We start from the raw sequence: 22,876 nt of genomic DNA on the forward strand, positions 1-22,876 counted from the left end.
TTCCCTTGAAGCCCTACCAATTGACAGTACAATTTAAATAAGAAATTAATTTTGATAATAGGTTTTATTGAACCCAATGTATTAAACATGTTACTAATCAACATATGATTAATACAAAATAATTTAGATCATTGCAGCATTTTTTCCTATCAAATCTTAGAAACCTCTCTATGTTGTACATTCTGCAGCACTGGAGACAGACAAAAGGAAATATGTAAACTGAGAGATGAAAAATTTGTGCTGTATCTTAGAATTTGAACACATTTTCTCGAGGAAATTCAGCTGAAAACATTCACTGCCACTAGGGAAATGTAAATTTCTAAGAGTTAACTTTTAGAATATAATCAGAATGAGACTTTGTGTGTAGCTTGAAGACTCAATTGTTAATCAACTTCCCAACACCATGAACATAAAAGTTGGATGCATTCATAAAAAATGTTAGCAGATAGGCTATATGTGAAGGAATTGGGTAGGGAAAGCTATGGCTTAGCAAACTTATGCTTTGCTTGCAATGCCACCATCCCAAAAGAGTTAAGATTAGTGTCCCAGATTTCCACTTTCAACCCAGCTCCCTCCTATGGCCTGGGAAAGCAGTGGAAGAAGGCCCTAGCCCTTGGGCTGCTGTGTCCACGTGGCCGACCCAGAAGCTCCCGGTTCCTGGTTTCTGAGTGACTCAACTCTTGCTCTGGTGCTCATTTGGAGAATGAACGAGAAGATGGGAAATATGTCTTTTCAGGACTGGTGTATTTCACCAAACATAATTCTTCAATGGTGCATATTCTGCTGCAAAAGACAGAATTTCATTTTTAAAAGGCTGAGCAGTATTGCATCATGTATATATGACACAAATTCGCTATATAGTCATCATTTGAGGGGAGTCTGAGTTGATTTCATATTTCAGCTATTATGAGATGATCTTCTTTAAATGTGGAGGTGAAGATAGCTCTTATATATGCTGATTTCACTTACTTGGAGCAAATTCCAAGGAGTGGAATGGCTGGGTCATGTGGTAGACATATTTTCAAATTTTGGAAGAATTCTCATAAGTATCTTCCAAAGTGGTTGAACGGGTTTAATTTCCTAGCAAGTGTATATTAGAGTACCTTTTTTACCTAGAATCACAGGCACTAAAGAGTAGACATTTCTCCAAATAAAGGAACCATTGCTTGATGATATTCCCCTTTTTCTGTTGTACCGCTGCAATCCACCCTAGTGTTAAGGATTAAAAAATATGAGAAGCTATCCATGCTGTTTCCTTTTCCAGCATCTCCATTGTCTTCCCAAGTAGTTTTTGTCTGATCTTTGTGTTTTTTGAAAATTTTTATTTAGTTACATTCATTTGGAAAGGATATAGATGGAGACAGAAAGAATCCTCTCTGTTGGTTAACAACTTTGATTCCCACAACATCTAGGTATGATTAGGCTAATGTCAGGACTCTGGATCTACTCTAGGTCTCTCATATGGATACTAGAGAAGTGAGTACTTGACCTATCACTTAATGCTGCCAATATTGTACAAAACTGGAAGCACAAGCAGAGCCACAGTGTGAATTCAGGCTATCTAATATGGGCAACGGGCCTTCCAAGAGGTGGCTTAATTTCTTTACTGCTACTTTATATGGATTATATAATTATTTGTTTTACAAAAGGAGTCTTTTTGAGTCTTAGATGATTATTGCAGATAATTAAAATTTCATCAAGTAACTTTGGAAATATATGAAAACTATATGAATTGAACATTATATTTATAAAAATAATAAAATCAATATTGTATTTAGTGTTATCATTTACTTTTTGAATTATTAGGTATTGAACATGTCTTATAGTCACTTATAATTAATAAGTATGTTTATTTTACTGCTCACAGTTAATAGTCTGCAAACTTTGGCTCATCGCATACATTCCTATTTTATCCTTTTCTCTAACAATTTGCTCATCTGTTCTTTTCTCTTGACATTCATAGAGAATTGCTTGTTCAGTGTCTGGCAAGCTGTCAAAAATTTCTAGGATAATCTAACTGTATCTTTTTTTATCCACAAGACAGAATTTCCCTCAAGGAGAAGTTTAAAGTAAAGTAACCTGTTTTGATTTAATAAGGCACTGGGCCAAGTAGCAAGGATTATGTATATATTCACCTTTTTCAGATTTATTTATGTTTTTACTTGAAAGGCACATTTACACAAAGAGGGAGACGTAGAAAATGATCTGTTTCACCCCCTAAATGGCTGAAATAACCAGTGTTGAGCCAATCTGAAATCAGGAGCCATAATTTTTTTTCCTAGTCTCCAAAGTCCGTGAGTTGCAAGGCACTAAGGATCGGAGCCATCCTCTGCAGCTTCCTCCATCTGTAAGTAAATGGCTTGGTTAGAAATAGAGCCACTGGGACATGAATTGTCACCCAAATGTGATGTCAGTGCTGCAGGTGGAAGATGAGCTGATTAAACCGCCATACTAGTGTCTTTACTAATTCTGAACAGAATTTTTTATGTGGGTCCTCTTTTTAAACTCTAACATAAATCTCTCTGTCCCTTGAGATCATTAAAAATATCTATAGACTTTTAGCTTGTTCTCAATTGGCTTTTCTTGCATTTTTTTCAGTGTCTTTTTCATGCTCATGCGAAAGGATTGATTAGAGATTCAAGGGAAGTTACTTGCGGAATGTTACAATAACTTCTCTTTCACTGCTCTCTATTTCCCAGGTCACTGATACTTAATTTATGTGTAATATAACATCTTGAATTTTTAACTCCTTAGCTTTTAGTATCTAAAGTTTTGTTTACTATTATTCATTCTACATTAGTAATTAGCATATGATTCAAGCAAAAAAAAGGTAGAAGTAATGGTTGGAATTGTCTCAAAGTGTTTACCTTTCCTTGAGTTTTTAAAATTTCATTCTTGTTTTTATTGTTATTGTTATTATTATTATTATTTTAATTTTATGATATAGTTCCATAGACTCTGGGGTTTATTTCCCTTTCCCCCCTTTCACAAGTCTCTTCCCTGCTGACACATATTGGCTTGTCCATATCATTAAAATAGTATAATCTTTCGTATGCAGTCCTAAGTTCATCATTCTGCTATTCAAGTGTATCGTGACATTGTAGGTATGGACAATGGCAGACCCCTTTCTTATGTGCAGATTACATTTTCTTTGGACCTATTCCCAGAATTGGGATATCTATGTCATACAGCAGGCCAATTTTCAGTACTCTTAGCACTCTCCATACTGATTTTCATACTGGTAATACTAGCTTACACTCTCCTCAACAGTGAAGGAGGGTATGTTTCTCCCTGCATCCACATTGGTAGGTAATGTTAATAAAGATTTGATTGTAAACAAATCCCCCTGAAGTTAGGTGTAACCTCAATGCGTCTTTCATTTGTATTTCCCTAAGAAGTAGTGAGCCTAGGCATATTTTAATGTCTGTTAGTCACTTCAATTTGTTCTTTTAAAAAATTATTCATCGTTTCCTTTGCCCATTGCTTCACAGCATTCTTTTTCTGTTTGTTCTGTTTTCTGTCATTGAGCTTCTGAAGCTCTTTGTAAACCCTGGATATTATTCCCTTATGAGTTGTGTAATGTGTAAAGATTTCCTGTTCTTCTGTTGGTTGTTTGTTCAGTTAGTTCATTATTTCCTGTGCAGTACAGAGCCTTCTCAGCTTGATGGTCCCATTTGTTTAGTTTGATTTTGACTCACTGTGCTTTGGGTGACTTTCTAAGTCTTTCCCAATTCGTATATTTTGGAGAGTGTCTTCCATGTTTTCCTCTATCAGTTTGAAGGTTTCTGGGTGCAGATTTAGATTCCTGATCCATTTAGAGCTAATTTTTGTGTAAAGTGACTAGTGGGGGTCTTGCTTCTTATCTCTACAGGCTGGTATCCAATCATCCCATCAGCATTTGTTGAAGAGAACATGTTTTACCTGTGGATCATTTCCAGTTCTCTTGCCAAAGATTGATTGACTATACGTGTGTGGACCCCCTTCTGGGGTTTCTATTCTGTTTCATTCATGGACTCTGTTTTTGTACTGTACCACACTGTTTTGATGAGCACTGCTCTGTAGTATGTCTTGAGACCTGGAATTGTGATTCTTCCAGCTAGATTTTTATTCTTCAGGAGAGCTTTGCCTATTTATGGCCTCTTGATTTTCCAGATAAACTTCTGCAACACCTTTTCTATTTGTGAGAATAATATTGTTGGGACTTTAATTGAGATAATGTTGATACTTTTGGTCATATAAACGTTTTGATGGATGTTGATCTTGCCAACAAGGAACATGGCAAGTTTCTCCCTCTTTTAATGTCTTGTATTTATTTTTTTTTAATGTTTTGTAATTTTCATTATAGAGGTATTCTGCATTTTTTGTTAGCTTAAGCTGAGGCATTTGAGATTCCTCTCCACTATTTTAAGGGGGACTGTATTTAATTTCTTTCTGAGCCATGGAATTTGTGTATACTCGTGCCATCAATTTATGTTGATCTTTCATCCTGCTGCCTCTTACGAGTTCCAATAGTCTTTCAATTCGATCATTTGATCATGAGTAGAGAAGCATGTCATCTTCAAACAGGGAGAACTGACTGTAATGCCCCTGTTGGTTCAAAAAAAAAAGGTTGCTTTTTAAAAATTTGTTTGCATTTCTTACTAATATAATTTTGACTTGGATAGTATATTCCCACCTTGAATTGCCAAGTCAAAGATTCCATTTAGGGTTTGCTCATTTCATCTGGCATAGCAACTCAAAAACTGTGTTGTCTGAAGTAGGCACTAGCCACAGCAGCTGAGGTGCAGTTATTTAAAACTAAAAACAAAAATACTGTGCAAGTCTCAGACAAGCATTGTTTATGGAGGTGAGCCATAGGTAGGAGTAGTTAGTATATTGAATTGTACACAAATAGAATACTTCCTTTGTTGAATCAATTCCTAACACACAGCCATCTAATATTTTCTGAAATTTTCTACTGGATACTTTCCAATGAAAATGTAGTTTAGTTAATTTGTTTATTTCCAATTAATATGGTCATTTCCAATGAACATACATTTTAGTTAATTTAGTTAATACATATAATGAAATATATTTTAGGTAACCAGTTAATGTAGAATGATAGCCATTCTTATTTACAAGAGTTTGAATGTCAGGGTGTAGAAGTTAACAGAATCATTTTGTCCCTCATTTCATTGAGCATATTTCAACCATATTGAATGGTTTAGAGGATGCTAAAAATGCTTATTGCTACCTAGAAATAGAAAACAACACAGGTACATTACTAGATTCCATCATGTATGGAAAGCATTAAAAATTGTTAGGCTAGAAAAAATGAAAAATCCTAGCACTTAGGGAGCGATGGCGTAGTGAAGGTGAAGGAAAAAGGAAATCTTTACGTTTCCTACATTTGGATGTGCAAAGGCGTCACTTATTAAGGTGAAGAACACAAGAACATGAACAGATGTTTGGTCACCTGTGGTGGATGTGATCAACCAGCCGGTGGATAAATAGACACCGGGCTCTGAGCATAAACACAGCCTTGACGGTATGTGCTTGGGATGTATTCAAAGCCACTTAGTACCAAGCCTTCTGGAACTGTGTAGGCATCTTAAGATTAAATTCTAGACAGAAAGACAATTCTGAAGACTTAAGTCTCAGGGCAAAGAGCGATGGCAAGTTAGGTTTGCAACGGGAAAACATGCAACACGCATCATAAAGACAACTGAAAGAGAAGGAAAACAAAAGCTTTTGGATGAAAAAAATCAACATTTTTGAAGGCTTTTATAAAGGTTATTTACATCAAACTTTTGCTGACCCCTTTCAATAAAAATAAGTGAAGATAATATTTAAAATGCTATAATTATATGCACAATCACATATAAACTGAATAATTTCTGGATGATCAATTTGCTCAAATAAATTATATCATACTGCACTTGTGTTTTTAAATCTCTATAGATTTTTATCAGTGCATGCTCTATAACTGACTTTGAGGGTTTGCATAATTTATAATCAGGCTGAAACTGTATCAAGACTCCGATATATATAATCTCTAGAATAAATGTACATGTGTGGATTACTTTTCTTAGAAAAACATATCCACATTTTGAAATAACTTGCTTTGAGTTGAATGTAGTTTGGTTCTTTTGTTTTGTTTTTCCTTTATAAACCACAGTGCTAAGTGATAAACTATTTACTGTCAAGGAGCATTACAATAAGCCCCACTCACACTAAGTGCAGGTATGGGGGGAAAAGTTTTAAATTAGTACAAAACAGAAAACATTTCCTAAGGGTAGTTAATTCTGCAGAAGGTAAAGGAATAGTTTATTTGAGGCCAAATGGTCTCCTTACTCTTACTGATTCAGAAACTGAAAATAAGAAATTAAAAGCACTCATTTTAGAACTGTACTGTACAAAACTATTCTGAAGGGTCCACAGATGAATGCCGAAAGGTTATCCCACAGTGAAAATAATTGGATGCCCCAGAGGTTAGTGTGTTTTTCTCCCTATTTTTGAGCCTCTGTTTACTTATCTCATGCCTAGACTTTTTATCTCCTAAAATCCTCTTAAAAAGTAAAAATATCAGCATGTTGATTTTAAGGCTAAGCAGTAAATCTCTTCAGACCAGCGTAAAAATTCATTGTGATTAAGCTGTCTTTCAAGCTTCCTCTCTCTCTCTTTGTTTGAACTTTGTATCATTATAAAAAATGGTAAAGCAAGTTTTCAAAGAAAGAAAATCCAAAATCTGAATGTTTTACAATACTACAAGAATACAGAGCGTCTCGAACATCTTACATTGAATTCAAATGTGTCATTAATAACTGATGTGCCCCTAGGTGGCCCCAGGTCATTCTAATCTGCTTAGCCCCGTGAATTGCTTGATTTTTACCATAATAATATTATCCACAGAATAATTCTTCAGCTCAAATATATATCCGCATGATCACTGCCTTGAACACAAGAAACAAGAGCATCCAGTTTCGATTCTCACAGCAGAAAAGTGACAGCACAGAATCCTCCTATTGCAGTTTCAAAGATCTTCTAATGATCCATGTAATGACGGTTAGGGCTTTAACTGGGGCTTAAATTATGTATAGACACATTCATGAGACAACCACAGTAATAGAACTCCTTAAGTATGTGCAATTAATTCCTACACTGTAACAAATAAACAAAATACCTCTGTGCTAGATCTTATCTGACCATCGTGTGTAAAGCTTCACTTTAGTTTTTTTTTTTTTCTCCTTCAATCTGACTTGCTCATTTTAGAGAGTAGGAAAGATGTAAACTGATGTAATGTTATTCTGAGAGCCAATTAGATAAAGGAAATCATTCTTTTTTGTGTTACTTGAATGTCGCATAATTTCTCATTTGTGTGAAACAGATAATTGCCATGTGTTTAATGAAGGAATAAATGAATATTTAATGTTTGCCTCTGCATACTTCATAGTCTAATGGCTTCAGAATTCAACTATGCCTATTTGAAATCAAATCTTGGTTTCAACACTGATTATGTAGCTAGAAGCATATTATTTTACCTACAGCTCAATATTTTCACCAGGAAAATGGAAAACAGCAGGAGTATGCCTAGAAACAGGCAGGGATCTTACCTGCTGCATTAATTTCATGAGAATTCACTGTGCCTGTCTTCCCAAGCTCACACTATATAATCTATAAGCTACCAAAAACAAAATCAGGCTGCTACTTTGGCATAGTAGGGTGAGTCACCACCTTCAGTGGAGGCTGTCATATGGGCTTTGATTCATTTATTGGCTGTTCCACTTGCTATCCAATAACCCTGGTCATGGCCAGGGAAAGTAGTGCAGATTGCCCAAGGCCTTGAAGTCCTGCACTCATATGGGAGCCCAAGAAGAAACTCTTGGCGCCTAGCTCCTGGATTCCAACCAGTCAAACTCTCTGGCATTGCGACCATTTGGGGACTAAGTAGTTGATGGAAGAGCTCACACACTCTCTCTCTCTCTCCTTCTCCTTCTGTAACTGCGTTTAAAATAAAAATAAATAAAATTCAACAAAAAATTAAATAATGAAAAATCAATAGCTTGTAAAATATGTATTAGTATCTATTTTTATAATAAATTAAACTAGTATTTGTAGAAACAGGTAGTACTCATTTTTTTTAAAGATTTATTTGTTTTTATTGGAAAGGCAGATATACAGAGAGGAAGAGAGACAGAGTTAGGAAGATCTTCCATCCGATGGTTCACACCCCAAGTGGCCACAACAGTTGGTGCTGCGCCGATCCGAAGCCAGGAGCCAGGAGCCAGGAGCCAGGAGCCAGGAGCCAGGAGCCAGGAGCCAGGAGCCAGGAGCTTCTTCCAGGTCTCCCACACGGGTGCAGGGTCCCAAGGCTTTGGGCCTTCCTTGACTGCTTTCCCAGGCCACAAGCAGGGAGCTGGATGGAAAGCAGGGATGCTGGGGTTAGAACCGGTATCCATATGGGATCCCGGGTGTGCAAGGTGAGAACCTTAACCACTACATTATGGCGCCAGGCCCCAATACTCAGTTTTAAAAGGTATTTTAAAATATTTTTTAATAACGAATTTTCAAGAACCGATTATAGCATATTCAAAGTCAAAGCTACTTAATTATTAATGCAAATTTGTTAAGAGGGTTCATGCCATACCTTATCAATTTAAATTGTTGCAGAGTATGTAGCCAATCAACTGTAACATAAAATGTGATAGTAATATCAAGAATTAAGCAGAACATACTTTAATCATTGCAGATTAAGCAGTTTTTTTTAATTTCTTACAGAAACATTTGTTTATATTTGCTTTGCTTAAAATGTAAGAAAGTTCTTTAATTCAAATGAATTAAAAGAAAGTTTTGGTTTACTAAAAGAATATAAAAATAACTGATAAAACCATTTAATAGATGAGCCAAATTTAGACAACAAAAATGAATAAAATAAAAGTCATGGAAAATGTCTACAGTATTTTTTTGACAGAATTATAAATTCTCCTGAAGGCACAAAAGCAATTTGAGTGTAAGGATAATTTGTAATACTAACTACAAAGCGTAGCGGGAGGGCAATTTCTATTGATCAAAACAGTTGAACATTTATTGAGTTATTTTTCTGTAGTAGAAATTAAATTTTGTGTTTGCATCAATTAATACCCATGAATTTCTCTTAGTAATATAAGAGGCTGGTGATAATGTGATTTATAATTTACCAAAAGGAAAGAGACACACAAAGAGGTGAATTAACTTTTGCATATTTTTTGTTTGTTTTAAATTTATCTGAAAGAGTTAGAGAGAGAGAGAGAGAGATCTTCCATCTGTTGACTCACCACCCAAATCGTTTCAACAGGGAAGGCTGGTCCAGATCAAATCCAGGAGCCAGGGTGTTCGTCTGCCATGTAGGTGCAAGGGCCTGGGCACTGCAGTTCTCTCCCACTGCTTTCCCAGGTGCATTAGCAAGGAGCTAGATCAGAAGCAGAATACCTGGGATTCGAACCTGCAACCCTTTGTAGCAGTGTTGACAGCATTGTAGGTGGTGGCTTAAGCTGTTGTAACACAAAGCCCATCCCAAAACATGAAATAAATTTTTAATTTCATGTGCAAATATCAATAAAGTAATAGAGAAATAATTGCCTTATAATCAATGTTTTTAGTCACTGCATAATAATATTTTCAAAATGTAGCCAAATTAAATGTAATTTTTATTAAACTTAAGGTGGAGAGCTTTATGATTTTTTATATTCATCTGCAACAACCAAGATTCCAAACGAACCATAGAACTATCAAATACCATGAGTGGAGTCATTGCCACATTCTCAGAATTAGTCTGGTGAATAAATGGTGCATGAAAGAGTGAGAATTAGGAACAACCAAGAATTGAGAAAAGTGTCAATAACAATTTGAAAAAACTCATTATCAGACATTTTGAACTGTCACGAGGCAATTAAAATGCGCTTTTAGAATAAAACCACAAAATGGTTATAGACACATTTTTTTTAAAATATATCGAGCCTTGGGAAGTAGTTTTACAGCATAAAACTTTGTGTGAAAATAACACAAAATATCTTATCATTTTGTAATGAAGACAGGAAAACATTTTCATATGTCCTCCTTAATATAAATTGTTTGGCTCATACATCAGCATCCTATAGATCATCATAACCACTCCCTGAATGACAGAAAATGACATCTTAATCATTGCCTTCTTAAAAGCTTCAGAGACACAAGCAAAACCGCTCAAAGCAACTCTGTCAGATTCAAATAATAATAATTTGGACCTGAATTCCAAGATCTGAATTAATTCATAATCTGAATTAATAGTGAAAAATCGCCAAGATTTAAAGTTATGCTCTGTTGGTAAAACTGTTTCTAAGTTTTGCAACTTAAGCAAGCTGTGTGATGTTTCAGCATGTTTGTTTCGGATTCTCAGCTCTGAAGCAAAGAGAGATGTGTACATCAGGATGCTGGTAGCCAACGGACAGCCTAGGACAGTTCTGTAGTGGGCACAAAGCCTCATCCCCCAGAACTGCTGTTACTTAACCCTTCTCTAAGATCTCCCTTCACAGTGCTTGCAGTCTTTGGCCCAATTCAGAGTAGAGTCTGCATTAAGACACTGTCCCCAAGATAGCATCTTAAGTAGTTGTACAAAGCAACAAAACAGACTTTATAGAGCTATAGCATGCTCTTAACCTCAAATATCTAAATAAATGGTCAAAATTGCAATAAAAATTGGCAATTCAAAACTAAGATTCATAGGTATCATTATCACCTTTGGTGATATCGACAGATAATCAAGGAAACAGTGTCAATGTAAGCCATTCTGTAATGGTCCTACTCCAAAGCACAAGAATGTCTGTGTTTTTCAAGATAAACCATATATGGGGCCAAAAACAGGACCAAATGCATTGCAAAAGAAGCTGCTAATACTTAAAATTCTATTGAACTACAGTTACATGAAATTAAAATTCCAAATTTTAAAAATTTATATACACATAGAAATTTATATATATATATATATATATATATATAAATATATATATATATATATATAAATATCCTGAAACACATAGTGGATCAAATAAGAGGCCAATGGTAGACACTTAGCTGAAATCGCAAGAAGTAAGAAGAATTCCATTTTTCTTTATGTTCTATATAAAGAAGTATATTCCTACTAATGTTCTAAAGAACCCAAAGTTATGAGTAAATTGTATAAACAATCATGCAATAAAAAATCTGAAAATTGATTAAATTAACACATTTTTTTAAAACATAAACTACCAAAATTTCCTCAAGAAAAAATATTAAATCTGCAAAGGCTGTAACAAGAAAGCAGTGAATGCTAAACCAAGGTTTCCTCAGAAATAAAGCTGCAGCCATTATGTTCAGTTGTGAAATATATCAAATGTACAAATAATTAAAAAGCAACTTCAACCTTAAAAAATATATTTATGCTTATTTGAAAGTCCTGTTTGACAGAAACAGAAAGAAAGATAGAGAGGGTCTTGCATTCACTGCTTCTCACATGGAATTCTGCTGCCAGAGGGTGGAGGGTTAGTTTGCTAAATCACTGCCTTGGGCCCAAAGCTTCGGCAAGTTAAAAAAGAAAAATCAAGGATAGTATACCATATGAGTGTCAGTTTGTGCAACACTTTATCCACCTCCAATCTGGCTTCCCAATTGTGGCCTGAGAAAGCAGCGAAGGATGGCCCATGTCCTTTGAGCCCTGCACCCTTGTGGGGGACCTGGTGAAACTCCTGCTTCCTAGCTTCAGATTGGCTCAGTTTTGGCCTGTGTGGTCATTAGGTGTTCATTCAGCAAATGGATGAATTTTTCTTTCTTGAAAAACTTAAGTCTCTCTCTCTCTCTCTCTCTCTCTCTCTTTCACTTTCTCTGTCTCTCTTGTCTCTCCTCTCTGAACTCTGGTTTTCAAACAAACAAATTTTAAGTTGCTTTATTAATCTAACAAATAAAGTAATATATTGTTTGACAAGCAAAAACCTTGTATAGTGATTATTCAAGAAGAGTGGTTTAGACATGAAAATGGTCCTGACTGTAATAACAGATAACTGAAGTAGGCACAGAAGTTGAAAATTGCTCTGTAAAAAGACTTTTGCTACAGACTTTGGATATAGCTGACAAAGTACAAGGCAAAATCAAAGATGACTATATATTTAAGATCCCGCTGAGCTATGAGTATAATGATGATATTGACAGTGATGGGAACACAGAAAAGATAGAGAAAATAACAAATTTGGTTACAGACATGCTGAGTTCTAAGTGTCAGCAGGAAATTCAAGTAGGTACTTGCAGAAAGCCAAAGCCAAGATTTGGAAGAGCACATTAGTGTTACCATTGGTTTTTGGTATTCTGTGTGCACTCTCATTATTTAAATTATTATTCAGTTTTTTTATCTTCCATGACATTTTTTTTCTATGAGATTCTTTTTCTTCTGCTGCCTCTGTTTTCCTGGTTGCTATTATATACATTTGAATATATGTTTAGTATCACCTATATGTTCAGTAAAATAACATTTTCTATGAACCTTGAAAAAGTTATTCTACTTTTTTCTTATTTTACCCAGAAATAACTTAATTGTATCAATATTTATGAGACCCGCAGAGATAAAAATAAGTTAAAAAAATCAATATATTTGTATATATACATAAACATACATATATATGGACATATATTTTTATGTAAATGATCTGTTGTCATTAATATTCTGTTACACTGGCGAATAAATGAAAATAAGAAAAACACAAAAAGTATTGTATATTGGTTCAGGCCATGAAAAGAAAGAAAAGGAAGATGAAGAGGTAAAGATAAAGTAATGGAAAAGGGCTACCCCGTGGTCACACTGTGGTGGAAAGAGCTGCTTCTGAGGAGAGATGCCCTCAGCAGACACTGGAATGGGATTCTGAGACAGCATAAAGATTTAACAAATGTAGTTTTCAAATAAACAGTAAAGCAATGTTATTTGCCCTGCAAAATTTGAATCCCAAACTACAGGAAAGTGTTATGTACAAAAAGCTTTGGCAGTAATGTTATTCTTCCTTTGTGGAGCCTGAAGAGGTACTCCATCAAGCAGGGAAACTCAGACTAAAATCAGCCTGGAAGTGTGCTGTTTTCCACACATCCGGAGTCCCCATCCCCGTTCACGACAACAGCATTAGCGCCACCACTATTGTAGGAGTCAGAACCACAGGGGGAAGATGATCCTCTTTTGCCACTGTGCTGATTTATGATTTATACCTTTAACTGAGGATGAAAATAAATTGTTCAAAATTTTCTTATTAGTTAATGCAGCTATTCTCAAATGATGACATGGCCACAATAATGTTTGAAAGAATGTGAATTCATAGTAGTCTGTAAAGGAAGCTGTCTATTATAAAATTCTGAAGATTTAAGCTGATCATATCATAAACTTTTTACATCTTATGCCAATTATTTTTCTGTAATATATTAAATGCTTACTACTATATATCTTTGTGAATACAATCCAAATACAGACTGCTTTTGTTTCAAAATGTGAAATTAGATAGAATTGGGGCAAACTTCAATTAAGGATTTCATATTTTTTTATTGATTTTTTTTTAAAGATTTATTTTTATTTTTTATTACAAAGTCAGATATACAGAGAGGAAGAGAGACGGAGAGGAAGATTTTCCGTCCGATGATTCACTCCCCAAGTGACCGCAACGGCCAGTGCGCGCCGATCCGATGCCAGGAACCAGGAACCTCTTCCGGGTCTCCCACACGGGTGCAGGGTCCCAAAGCATTGGGCCGTCCTCGACTGCTTTCCCAGGCCACAAGCAGGGAGCTGGATGGGAAGTGGAGCTGCCGAGATTAGAACCGGCACCTATATGGGATCCCGGGGCTTTCAAGGCGAGGACTTTATCCGCTAGGCCACGCCGCCGGGCCCAAGGATTTCATATTTTAAATGATGATTTCATTATTATACCTTTGAAAATAAGTCATCACTTTACTAATTTCATTATTTATTCACCAACCATATGAGTCTGTTTTCTTTCAGTTACTTCGGGATTGACTGAACCTGAAGTCTATCTTTAGTATATAGGTTCACAAATCAATAACAGTTCTAGCATGATCTTTACTTTGGCTATAAACGATATTAACAACAGAAAAGTTAATCACTTGGCAAGAATGTCTTTCATTCTGTCTGATACATCTTTGCTAAAATACAAAACTTATTGGACTCAAACACCCACTGGCATATTTTCCTATCATCATTGTACCAGAAAGCAACCTCAAGCCTTTTAGAAAATTAAATTTGCCAACATTATTGAGCTGTGTAGTTTAATATACAGTAGATGAACACGGACTATAACTTAAGCCCTTCAAGCCCTTTGTAGGAGTTTCCATTATGTCCATGATAAATTCACATTTCCTAACTATTCTCTGATGTAATATTGATAGATTATTCACAGCATAAGTGGCTTAGGACAAAATACCTTAAATATTTTAAATTGTATTTATTGATATTATAGTGATGATAAAATTCCATTCTTTCTGATGGCTCATTCGCAATAAAATGGGCCCAACTAGAGATCATTATGCTCAGTGAAATAAGCCAATCCAAAAAAGCACAAATATGATATGTTCTCTCCAAACATTCATGTAAAATACAAGATCATTTGATGCTACATTTAAATCCAGTTTAGGGAATGTGAGTATGAAGATGCAAGCGACATTAAAGATCTTAAGGTTTATATGCATTCCATTCACACGTGGGTAAGAAATCGCAGGTCATGGGCCAGGCGCAATAGCGTAATGACTAAGGTCCTCGCTTTGAATGCACAGGATCCCAAATGGGCGCCGGTTCTGGTCCCGGCAGCTCCACTTCCCATCCAGCTCCCTACTTGTGGCCTGGGAAAGCAGTCAAGAAAGGCCCAAAGCCTTGGGACCCAGCACCCTTGTGGGAGTCCTGGAAGAGTCTCCTAGCTTCGGATTGGCTCAGCTCCAGCTGTTGCGGCCACTTGGGGAGTGAATCATCGGACAGAAGATCTTCCTCTCTGACTCTCCTCTCTGAATATCTGCCTTTCCAACAAAATAAATAAATCTTAAAAAAAAATTAGAAACCACAGGTCATGTAAATGAGTTTACACAAATTGGGAGGTTATGCTGCTCAAATACTCAGACACATTGGCCCATTTCTAAGGTTAGTATGGGTGTATATGTGATAATGGCCAAATCATGCAAAATTGGGACTGCATCATTGACCCACTGGAGTGAACCTATTTCTTGGGTGCATGTGGATGGGCCTAGAGTCTGTATATGTGGCCTTCAGCCGAACATCTGGGTCAAGACATCAGCATGGTGGCTGGACATACAAACGATCACCTGAATGAAACTTAGCTTCTCAAATGCCGGCTTAAAATATGGCCCACAGTGGAATATTGTAGTCTAAATTTGTGGATACACTGGGTGATTTGAGGATTGATCTAGACATTGGATACTCCGGAGCTTTTAAGATGAAAGTAGAGGTTGGGAACCAGATAAAGGTGTTCTGGGCAAATCTGGAAGCTAGGACTGTAGAATTCATGTTGGCCTAGGAGTCTGTGTCCTGAATTGGAGTCTGGGACTAAGGGGACTCAGGTCAGTAATGCTGAGTTTTGTTACAATAAGGACTATTCTGTTGCTCTTTGGACCCGTTCCCTGAGTTCAGAGCATTATCTCTCAATAATCTGCTACCCTAAAGTTCTGAGTGGGCCATGTGAGAAGTGGAGTACTGTTCTTCCTACACTGTTCCATGTACTCTTCAAATTCCTGTGCTGCGCTAGGTGCTATAATCTCTCACCTTAATTCATATAGGGTTGAAATTGTGGGGTATGGATGATTGTTTTCACTGAGAGGATTTGTGTGCGGAGGTGGGTTTGAGCAGTAAAAATTGCTATTCTACAATTTTGCTGATGTTCACGGTCATACTTTCTTCTCCATTGAACGTAAACATTCTCTCGAGGAAAATGTAATTCAACTCAAAGGACCAGGAATTATTGATAATGCATAGGAAGAATTACCTTTAAACATTCAATTGTCACTCATATACATTAATATTCACAGAATTTCAAAAACTAAATTGAATTGCAAATTTCACCTCTTTGGTCAGTGTTTTCTGCTCGGTAACCATCTGGAATCCATTATGTTAAGGATTAGGAAACTCAGGATGGTCCAAAACATCCTCACACACTGTGGCATAATTTTACTTTAGCGGATGAGGTTAGCATCTACTGAGGGACTCTGGGGAATCATGTGCCTGCTATTTTCAGTTCATTAGCACCTCTCTTAGTGGCTGTTAAAATGACTTTTTAGTGATTGCTACAGAGAAAGGGGCTGATTAAATAGGAAGGGTATATCCATACTAGTGATGACAAGATGAGGGTGGAGGTAGATTTTAAAAATCACTGCTGTAAACAGGGCTTTGTATTCACATGCCAGCAATGCCTGCGTTTCCGTGTACCCCAAGCGGAGAGACTAGGATTAAAAAAAAATCACACACACACACACACACACATACACACAGGGTCATTCGTTTAAGAATGCCATTTATTGGAACTTCAGACCGTTCTAATATACCGTGTCTAATTCCTCCTGGAGAGTATTCTCATGCTCTTTGATCATTGCATGTCTCGCATGTATCAGGAAGCTTGTGGTTAGGTCAACGTGAACCCATCAGTCATGCAGGGGAACTTTGTGCCCTGCTTGACCAGCCCACAGTTTCTCAAGCTTTCTCAAGCACAACCAGTATGAGAAAAAGCAATATGAATGCAGCAGGCATACCTGGTGAGGTTAACCCTTGGGGGCCGGGTCCTGCATTCATAAGTCACATAAAACATTTGATAGTGCTAAGAAGAGTTAAAGTGCTGAAAATGACATTTTGCTTATTTTCTCCCCTCTTTGATTTCTAAGCAGTAGTGTGAAAAACAAGCAACTTCTAGGAACGAACAGGTGTCTGTTTCTAGGTCTTAGCATCTTACTGCTCTCCATGGATGCAGTAGTTATTCTTTACTTTTATTGAAATTTAAATCTCCCTGACATATTAAATCAGTGTTGACATTTTCTGCTGTTTCTTAAAAGAAATATAAAAGCAGTACATGAATGTAATCTTATTTTAAAAGATTCATGCACTACATAACTCCATATAGAACAAAAATTTAAAATCTTTATGAGTTGATGTCACATCTCTAACCCTCCACAGGCAGAAATATGGCTCTTATTCTGGAATGTGCACACACACATCCATCACAGAGATATTGAAGTGTAAATTAGAGTTGGAGAGGAGTTTTTGCTGTCTTAGTGGCTCTATTCTATATAATGACTCTATAGATCCACTGTTTCAGCATATGGAAATATTTCTCCTTTTTAAATGACTAGTGTGGTTTTAATAAACCATACATATTTAAATATTTCCCCACTTATTTCTGAAAAGTGTTAAATTGCTTCCAAATGATTAACATTTTCATTATGGACTACTGTGTACATTGTACATCCTAGAGGTTAGGCCATAATTCCAAAAAACAAAAAAACCTGAACTCAAAATCCCAAATCGTGACATATCAGAAGATAAAATTCCTAACATCTAAAATCTCAAAAGATCAAAATCAGAAGAACAATATTCTGCACAAGCAATTGAAAAATAAATAGTCTTTATAAAGGTATACTTAAATAAATTAGATTCGATTTTCACTCCATATAGGCTATGGAAAATATTTGCCCAGATAAAAGGATGTCATATTACATAAAAGGATGATGGCACAATGTTCTCTTTTTAAATAAGTTTTACTTATTAATTTATTTGAAAGGCTGATTTTGTAGAGAGAAGGTCGAAAGAGATGATCTTCCATTTGATGATTCACTCCCCAAATGGCTGCGGTCACCAGATTTGAACCGAACTGAAGCTGGGAGCCAGGATCCTCTAGAACTCTCACATGGGCACAAGCTCCCAAGGATTCCAACCAACCTCTTTGAATTCCCAGGCCCCAAGCAGAGGGCTGGATTGGAATTGGGGCAGCCAGGCCTCGAATCGTGGCCCATTTTGGAGGCCAGCATCAACAGGTGTAGAATTGGCCTGCTGTGCCATTGTGCCAGCCCTAGCATAATGTTCTATGTGTAAATGTGCTACAATATTTAGCAGAAGTCTAAGCAATGGGAATTCTAAAACTACAAGCACCATGGTGATTTCCTTTTTAAATGATTATTTTAATGGATTGCAAAATTATTTTTGCTGTAAAATATGCACTTGACAGATGTAAATTTTAAGCAAATGGTCTTTAGATGAAAAGGCATAATGACATGCCGAATTTCATTATTATCTAGTACCTAAGTAGCTTGGTAATGGATAAAACTGTTTAACTGCCTGAGCATACCTTTGCCTTGTGCAATTATGTATCAGTAAAGACATGAAAAATCGATACAAAAATAGAGACTACTATTTTATCTTCTTCATGGAAGAGCAATGAAACAAAAGTGAATTTGGCCATCTATAAATAATGAACACACTTTATGCAGCAAAACTTCTAATTCTACACTTTGATTATTTTTAAGTTAAAATTACTAGCCAAAGCTTACGTCTGTCAAAAGCCTAAAGAAAAATGAACATATGAACAAGTTCCAATTTTAATATTGTTAGATATGCAAATGATATTGCCATTATCCAGGAAACAAAGAAAAAATAAATTTTCTGGGTAAATTATTTCTGCAATTTGAATTTATGATTTACTTCCACAAAAACATTAGGATTCTAGTCAATTTATTGAATTTAATACAGTTGCACCTATGCATAATATTAGAATAAGAAATATAATGGCAACACTGGGCACTGAAGCATAATCAAAGTTGTGCTTCTAAAGCAAAATTTCTTTCGTCAGTTCATCGAAGTAAAGCATAAAAATCCTAATAAACAAATAGTAATTTCAAAGAAAATACATTTTCATTTTTGTCTCATTAAATTATGCAACTAAAATTTTCAGCGAATGTAGTCGTACATTTCCTGTTTCATTTCATCATAATATAAAATTTAAATATTACCAATACGTTTTTAGCACAGGAAGCTTAATTTTAGGAATAGATATCAATAACTCATTAATTTTGTTGTAGTATATTTGCAAACTTTCAAGTCTCTGAAACAGCTGCCGTTTGAAGCATGGAGCATAGAAAGTGATTGAACGACTGTTTTGTCATTTCTATCCCAGATGGTACACAGTAGATGAAAAGGTGTGGGATGAGATTCTGCATAAATACTTATTAGGATACTAATAATTCTTACCGGATGCCACTTTAAAAAAATAACAACAATGTGGAAGTTCAGATCCATCTTGTCCTATTTTGGAATAGTTTTTGGCATTTGGGAGGATGTGTGTCTGTAAGAACCTGATGAATGTTAGACAGGAGAATATGTGGGAATGCATGCCCGGGGGATGCACACACGTGTATATATGCAAGTTTAATTGAAATGTTTCAAAAAGTATTCAAAATAATGATTATAAGGATGCATAAAAGGGTTCAAGAGAATACTAATAAAGGAAATCAGGAAGCATGGATACTTAGTAATAAGTTCAGCGGAGAGATAAAGATCTTGGAAAAGAATCAAACAGAAGTTTTGGAAATGAGGAATTCAATAGTCAAACATACAGTTAAGAATTTGGCATTGTGGTGTAGTGGTTAATGCTGCCTCCTGTGAGACCAGCTGCTGTCTGTCAAATCCAGCTCCCTGACGACAGACTGGGAAAGGTATTCCAAGATTACCGGGCTTAAACCACCTATGTTGGAGTCATGGGAGAATCTCCCGACTCCTGGTTACAGCCTAGTCAAGTCCTGGTCATTGCAACCACTTAAGGTATAAATCAGCTGATAGAAGATTTCTCTTTATATATCCCTCTTTTACACATAAACACATAAACCATTCAAAGCTATAGCTGAAATCCTTCACGATGAGCTCAATCACGAAGAACAACATATTCAAATTTAAATGACACATCATATGAAATATCCCAGTCACACCAAAAAGGAGACAAAAAAGGAAATAATAATAACAATAATAATAATAACAATAACAACATAAAGGGAAAAGGGAATAAATAAAAGAGCCTCCTACAAGACTTTGGGGAACTATTAAATGAACAAATATTTGAATTCTAGGAATACCTCAAACAAGAGAGGCATCAAAAAATAATATAGTGAAACAGTTCACAGCTGGTGGAAATATCTCCAATATGGAGAACAATATGGAAATCCAAGCACAGACAGAAATGCCTAAATAAGATTTTTATGGTGACTCTCAATCAAACTCTAAAAGGACAGAACAAAGAGAATTTTATAAATCTGCAAGAAAAAATTTACAACTAAGATTTTTCAACAGGAACAAATCAATATGAAAAAAAGGAAATACGGCCTAAAAAGTAATCTGTCTTAATTTACAATCCTTTCCGGTTGTAAGGATTTGTTTAATTTTTATGCCATTTCACCTTTAAATCTCACCTTCTATCCATGTGTGAGATTGAAGCAAATCACTGTCTTTACTTAATCCTGATACCTTGCATTCCCCAGATTACCAACACAGCAGAACACTTGGTAAAGTGTTATGATAGCCAAAAAATCCAAAATAATGAATAAGTAATTAGATAAACTAGGAATTTATTTAGGCTATCATATATTTCAGTTAAAATGGTATTTGAGATTAATTTCTTAGAAACTTTCAATGCTTATGGAAATCCCTTCAATGTAATCACATGGGCATTTCATTGGATAAATTTGGAAATATAATATCTAACGTTATTCCAGGAATACATTTTATTATGTTTAATTCGTCATTGAGAACTGCTAAAACCACTTACAAAATGCTTCTAAAACATTTATAATGGTATCTCTTGGAAAGCATTAATTAAAATATGCTGGAATTTGAAATTCACATTTCGAAACTTTGAAATCGTTATCATGTATCTTCATTTTAAGCCACAATTGAGAGGAACATGACATATTCTGTAAAATTAGACTATATAACATAACATAGCCTGAGGGAAAGAGTCTGCCCTGCAACTGGATTTTCACCCATCACCTTCTCCATCGGAGAGAACCTAAGTTACTGAAAATATCTATTAATTAATAAAATTAAATTTCATAAGATTGATCTATTAGTGACCAGTTTCATTTCTGTTGCAGCTATTTCTTGATCTATACAAAATGTAACTCATTTGAGATTTAACCTAGATTCGAGACTACTTTTTTTGACAGTTTTCCCTTCTTCAAATTGATCCTAAAAATGTTTTTTTTTCTACTTTTACTAAATATAAAATTAATCCAAATATAATGGTCTAGGACCCCAAGATGTTCTGTGTTCCATTCCCACACACCCTTGTTTTTCTTTTCTTTTTTTAATTGCTAAAATCTTCTAAAAATTAGACTCTAACTTAAAAAGAAAGGGAAAATGAACAAATTTTCAAGATACATTTTATACCTAACATGTCTTTGAAGTTTCCTGTAGAGTGTCAGAAAATGAAAACAAACCATTCTCTCACCCTGTAAAAGGAGATGTTAGAAATAATTACCTATTTTTGATGTGTTACAGTTACCAAAGTCGCGTGGGGAGAGTTGTTTAATCATGAGATGCACTCAGTCTTTCTTAGGTAAATGTGGAAGATGAAGTGTTATCAATCGAAACACTTCACAAATTAAATGCTTTAGAAGTCATCTGTGGAGATATATTAATGTCCCTTAAGTTCGTCATTATTTTTTTCGCCTGGAGAGATACACTGATCTAAGATCTTATGAGAAAGCTCCATCAAATTTCCCCAAATTGATCAGTGATATTTCAGGACTTTACCTTATCATACTGGGTGATTAAAGTGGGGTTAATGATAATTTGTTATTAATTAACATGTTTATTTTGCAACATCATGAGTTTCTATTTGAAATTCTACATCTTCATGTCATTTTTTAATGGGAGTGTAAATCAATCATCCATGAGATATTGTAAATGCCTCCATGTATTATTTGTCTTTTTAGATAATAAATGATCATAGATAAGTGAATTGAACAGAATTCAAATATGGCTTGTTTTTGTAAGTCAAAACATGATCTTAACCTACCTGAATTCTCTGCTCAGTGTATTTATAAGCTGTGGCCCAGAATTGAGCTTTTTGCTTACTGATTTGATAAACATACACACACACGCACACGCATACACACCTGCAACAAATGGGACTGGGTTGGCCAAGGCCAGGAACCTGGAACCCCTCCTGGTTTTCGTGTAGGTAGGTGACAGGAGCCCAAGCACTCAGACGGGCTTCTGCTGCTTTGCCAGCAGCATTAGTAGGGAGCAGCTTTGGATGAAGAGCAGCCAAGACTCAAAGTGGCATTCTTGTGAGATGCCAGTCTTGCAAAAGGGGCAGACAGCCAAGGTTTCCAAAGCCAACCCAGGATTGTTGGTGGAATAGAATTTCTTGCAGCTGCATAATTTCTGTATGGCACTGTATCTTCACACACACACACACACACAAAAAAAAAAAAAAAAAAAAAAAGAAAAAAAAAAAAAAAACAGGAGAGAATTTTGTGCTTCCTTTAGCTCTGCTTTGAGAAGGATCTGCCCGCTAGTTAAGAGGCTACACCCAAGGGTGAGATCAAGTGGAACATCTTTCCACAACTGACATATTCGTCCTCCAGGATCATCACTATAGCAAGGTTGCATTCTTCTACAGGGCAGAATAGTTCACCCTTGTGTTTCTGTACAATATTTTATCCATTTATATACTGCTGGATACTCATAACTGAAACTTTATAAAGTTGATCTGATAGCAATAGAAAGCAGAAGGTGGGGAGTAATTGACGAGGAGCGGTGCATGGAGAGATGCTTGCCACAAGTATCTGATTCTGTAGGTAGCATCACATTTCAAGCCATCTA

Source organism: Ochotona princeps, chromosome 11 (genome assembly GCF_030435755.1).
Source record: "Ochotona princeps isolate mOchPri1 chromosome 11, mOchPri1.hap1, whole genome shotgun sequence".
NCBI lineage: Eukaryota > Metazoa > Chordata > Mammalia > Lagomorpha > Ochotonidae > Ochotona > Ochotona princeps.